Here is a 6,000-nt window from a genome sequence, read left to right as displayed (position 1 = left end):
AATCAAAGATTTTTCCCTAGAAGAGACAGTAGTTGAATTTACAAACCACATACCAGCACTTATGTTAAATTGTGTCTCAATAAATAAGTCACACATGTATCATTCATCTGTTGGTGAACACATCTTACAGTGTCAAGCATGCTGTAGTGTGTGATTAGCCTGTAATGCTAAAAGCTAGTTTGGAAGTTTGTGCACTTCCAACAAGGACATGGTCAACTTTTGTGTCAATCATTCCACTCCATGTTTTTACTTGCAATGGTGCAACAAATTCTGCAGATTTATTCATTTATTTTCCAGGAAGCAAAAAACCTTTAAATCGTCATGGCTAACACAGTTGACGTAAAAAGTGAAAAACAATGCAACACATATAAATCTAATTATATTTGATTTCAGAGGACTTCAAAGTCTGTGCTCATAATAAATCTTTGTGTTCCATTTCTTAAACTGGCTAATTTTGTTTTTTTAAAACTTGTGTGTTAATGCCAAAATATCAGAGTCTGTGATCACACACACTGCAGGTTTTCACCTGCACTTGCTGTAGCAGGGTGCCTTGGTAGTAAAAACCATCCATCTCTTTCCTGGCCAGCACTCTGCACCCTGGGAAGAACTTTGAGTTGGCCTCAGTTTGACAGCACAGCATGCAGGACGTGGCCAAGCAAAGCTGGTTACCCAGATTGCACCTTGGGACAAATCAAGCAAAATTGACAGCAGATGGGTACTTTTTTTTTGTTGTTGTTGTTGGAAATGTCACCTTTTAATGCAATGCTAAAAACAAATGTAACTAAGTATTCCAACCTGAGTGGAAATGGTGAAACAGCTGGAATGGGTGAACACCAGCACTTAGGTTGAGAGACAGTTGACACTGCTGACTGGCTCTCTGATGCATACAGAGAAACAGCCTGTAAAAATCCAATGTAACACACAATCACTGTTGCTGCAACATGTTCTGAAGGTAATACATTCAGTAAATCTCCTTAGTGACTGCAGTACACTACTGGTGTACTGTTTTGTGTGTTCATATGTGTCTAATCAGTTGGAATGCCAAAAAAAAAAAAACACACAGTACTCTCAAACTTTGACAGCTTTAAAGCAAAAAAAAAAAAAAAAAAAAAAAAAAAAAAAAATCAGATTTCCCCAATAATCAACCCAACAGTAGTTAAAAAGTTCATACCTTCTCCAGCACCCCATTCAAATCAAATGTAGTCAGATAACAGCGCCCTCTTGTGGCCTCCGACTAACACTGCACGTAGTCTCTGGTGTACGTCTCCACCGGAGCTCCTGACTCCTGCAGGTAGAAAACCTTCACAGACTTCCCAGATGCCAGAGCTGGTAGGACTCTCAGGACAACCTCTGCCAGGACAGAGCTCCACAAACAGTGTCTGGAGAGCATGTGATGGGACCAGCAGTGGACCTGCAAAATGACAGAAGTTTCTGGGTACTGTCCAGTTTCAGGGGATGATATACTAGATGATGGTTTTAAAATGGTAACATTTAAAAAACTTTCATTATAGAACTATTTTGATACAAATTAAAAAAGTAATATTTGTGATAATATAAGTGTTCAACTATAACAATTTTTTTCTTTTAAATTATTGTTTCTCAATCCAGGTCCTCAGAACCCAGTGCCCTCCATGTTTTAGATGTGTTCCTACTCCAACGCACCTGAATCAGATTCTGAAGTTCTTTGCAAGCCTGCTGACAAGCCATTCATTCAGTTCAGATGTGTAGCAAGGCTGGATTATCCAGTGGGCATTATGGGCACAGGCCTAGGGGCCCATGCCCACTTGGGGCCCATGTGGGGCAAACACCAGCCGTTTGGACATGAAACAAAATGTTCCTTAAAAGCCAGATAGTTACACCACAGTGTCTAGTGTATTTTTATCGATACCATAGGCTGAGAGATGTTAGAAATGTCGTTTCACAGTGTATCATTCACAATTTTCACAATGCTGCGGTGGGGAAGGGGGGCCCCTGGAACACTCTGGGCCCAGAGCCCTCGGCACTTCTAATCCGGCCCTGGTGTGTAGAAGTAGTGTTGCTTCCATAGCATGCAGGGTAGTGGGTCTCAAAGACCTGGATTGTGAAACATTGTTTTAAACTACTGAACCTGGACAAAAATTTAGGTCCGGGGTGACAAACCCAAGTCCTCGAGCGCTGTAGTCCTGCATGTGTCCGAGAAGTTTTCCTGCTGACACACATCAGACAAAATTAGCAGAATAGTGCAGAGCTTGACATCAAATTCTGCACTAGTTTGCTAATTACCCACTTAGTTGAGTTGGGTGTGTCGCTGCAAAGAAACTCCAAACACTTGCAGGACTGTGACCCTCGAGGGCCAGAGTTTCCCACTCCTGATAAATCTAGCCATGCAAGGCATTTTTCATCTCATTAGCTATGTAACGATATAAATAATGAAATCACACCAGCATTCTTGCTCTCCAGAGGAATAATCCTTCAGCTCCCTGTTGATGCTACAGAGCAATTCGGATTTTATTAAAATGACGATAGTCATGTTGAAACAAGTTGCGGTAATCAAATTTTTCAAACAAGAACAAGAAAGCGTCCAACAATCCGAAATTATACATATTGGATTTACTTTTGTTTGTATTGTCTCCCGAATGATTGTTTGTCTCTATGTGTTGGCCCTCTGAAAGACCAACAACCTGTCCAGGTTTTATCCAGAGACACTTCCCACCGGCCCTCCCCCATGACTCTTAACTGGAATAAGAAGGTACATGAAATAAATGGATGGGTTGTTGATTCCATAAGCAGCCCCCACTATCACCCACACTGAAAACAAATCGCCATCGGGTGAAAATAATGTCAAGACGGATTCATTTATCCCATGTTCCGATGAGCAGTTGGATCCTCACCTCGCTTGAGTATGTTATGATGTTGAAGAGAGAGTCCAGCGCTGAACCTTTAGCCAGCAGGATCTGAGCCAGCAGGCGTTTCACTGAATCCAGAACAGCTCTCATGCTCTCAGATGTGTCCAAAACATAAGTGATGTTACATCCTGGCTCACCAAGAAACAGTGGAACCAGTGCCGTCTGAGAGGGCCTCATCTGCATGCACACCATCCTAATGTTGGCAAAATTCCTTCGATTTTCTGCATCAAGCTATGAAGTGAACATATTAGAGAAAAAGGACACAAAGAGAAATTTAAACATAAAACTTGATGTCAAGTTGCAATAACAAATACTACTCAGATAATGAAGGACATTACCCACACTTGTCGTGTTGCTCAGTCATCTGCAGATGGCCGCTTCCCTCATTGTTGACCTCCATTTCTATAGAGACGCATTCAACGCTAAACCAGTTGTTTTCATGGAAACTACAGGGGTGCGTTACAAACACGGCTGTCACATCTCAGTTGCCATTAGCAGAGGCAGGATTGTGGCACAAACTAGCCAGATATGATCACACACACCACCTATCTTTGTACTTTCTTTAATGTGTATATCACCTCTAAACCTCTAAAGCAGGGTTTTCTTAAATGCGAATACAGATACCTCTTGTGGCAAAAGGACACATTCAAGGGAATACGTGAGAAAATAAGTACAAACAGGATAATTTGTTATTTTGTTTATACTTAAGAGATCTGAATTCAGTTTGTAGTATAAGGTGAGTTGGTACAGGTGGTCAGGATTACTACATACATGCGGATATTTACAATTTAGATAACTTCTAGATCTTAAAAAGTCACTATGACCAAAATGGGAAATACTGCATGTTTAAGCTCCAGGTACTGTTTGGTGTTTTGTAGAGGCATTGTGATTTTTAAATAGTGATAAATATGTAAACAAGTATGTATGCACACTTTTGAGGGGGGAAATGTAGTATTTGGTCAGCATTGTTTGTGCAGAAACAACCTCAGACAGAGTGCTCTGACTGCAGTGAGGGAACATTTTCAGATAGATCACTTACAGTCCTGTCAACCACACTCACACACAGTAAATGTTTCTTTATCACAGACATGAACATGTTTCTGAGAACAGCAGTGAGTTTGTTGTAAAATGTCTCTGTGTCATTTAAGATGTGAATAAAAAAATAACTTTCAGGTGATAAAAGCAGGAAGTTGTTCATATGATGCTGAACGTGGAGGAAAAGTCGCAGTGTTACAGTGAATGAGATCACTGCGATTGCTTCATTACTAATAGCAATGGTTGTACTTTTTAATCATTTTATTCAAAGACAAGATAAAAGTTCCAGATATAAAATGAATTTGTGAAGCATTTCCCTCTTTACAATCATCTGATTTGACCAGTTTTAAATTTGACCATATTCATAGATTTCAACAGATCTGAGTTTAAAGAAAAGTTGTGCTCCAGATATCCAACCTTATGAGGCTTTTTGTTTGTTCTTTGTACTGTCCAGTGTGGCTGGAATGTGCTTTTGTATCACCACACAGTATTTCAGGTATTGTAGAATAATTGATCAATATAAAATGATGTTTTCTGGTTCAAAATGGAAACTTCAGCCAAAATAAGTCATAATGGCTTTCAGCTATATCTGCCATTAGCAGTTCCTAGTTAATAAGCACAAAAGCTTTTCATATAACATTTTCTTCATTTACTGAGATAAAAGTCGAAGCACACGCTGAAAAGTCACATCGTTTGATCTTTTATTTGATATTGCACTTTAGCTACAGTCATGATACGACACCACAAGTGTTGCTATGTAAACATTATAAGGCAGTGACGTCACCTCAAATACATGTTTCAGTTTAGAAAATACATTTACAGTATTGTTAAAAAATATAGTAGTTAAACAGTTTGTTGGCAAGAGATTGTGCTACGTATGATGGTGGCAGAGCAACCATCACTTGTTTGATGTAAGGGATAAAAATCACAAGTCTATCTGGATCTTAAAGGCTACAGTATCACAGCTTATATAAACTACCTGCACATCACACACTACTGTACGCACCACTAATACAAGATGTGTAGTCTGGGCTACATGAGTGTCAGGCTGTATGATGAACTTTTGTTGTGGACAGCTGTGGTGTAAACAGCTGCCTTTCAGTTAAAAGAACTGTGGCATTATTGTGGAGTTATCCAACCCTTAAGTCCTGTAAATAAATACGCAGTGATTTAAACTTCTCTAATGAGGCATCTAGTTGGAAGGGTGAATACTCATATTGCTTTAGTCAGTGTGTGCATATTTGTGTGTGTTGAAGCAGGAAGATTAGTAATCCTGTTGTCCGAAGTTGGAAGAACTGTGCAAAGAGAAGAAAAGAAGATTAGCCTGATTTGCACAATATCTGGCTTTAATACACATTTAGTTTCTATAAATATTGCATGACAAGGAATATTGGATAAAAAAAAAGCCTTAAGTCAACATAAACAGACATTTTTCTGCACTGATGCATTAATTTTTTTTTTTTTTTTTTTTTTAGAGATTATTTCATCCAGTTGTTTATGTGTGAAAATACCCAGGATTGTAACAGCAGCAGTAAACATGAACATGCACTGTCTTGTGTTACACTAAGAATTTTTAAGACATCTGGAAAGAAAAATATGATTGTGTCACTCGGAAAAAGTTGAGAAAGGAAAGAATATTTGAACACACCAAGAAATTGGAGCTATATTTGAGTTTGTTATGAGAGAGGGCTGAGTGATGCGTAACTTCAAGCTTTATAAATGCTTTGTATCGGTTGAACTTCAGAGGGATTTGTCTGTAATATACTGATAAGGACAAAAATCAACACACTGAGTGTACATGACGAGTTTAAATCTTAGTCTTTACCTTGTTTTAGTTCAATTAATCTCAATTTTTATTGAGCCACAAAAGTTATTACTTTGTAAAGAAAACTGTAAGCATGAATGATGTTGTAAGTGGGCGTCATGAGACAGGATGCTAGGTCTCATTGAGATGGGAGCGTTTGACTCAAAACTCTAGCACACCAGATGTGTCCTCCACAAATTTAAGTTTCTGAGCTTGGGTTTAAGATGTCCTGATTACTTGTATCAAAACTTTTTTTGATGGAAAAATCTGGTAATT

This window comes from Telmatherina bonti, assembly GCF_933228915.1.
Source record: "Telmatherina bonti genome assembly, chromosome: 2".
Classification (NCBI taxonomy): domain Eukaryota; kingdom Metazoa; phylum Chordata; class Actinopteri; order Atheriniformes; family Telmatherinidae; genus Telmatherina; species Telmatherina bonti.
This window is presented reverse-complemented; position numbering follows the sequence as displayed.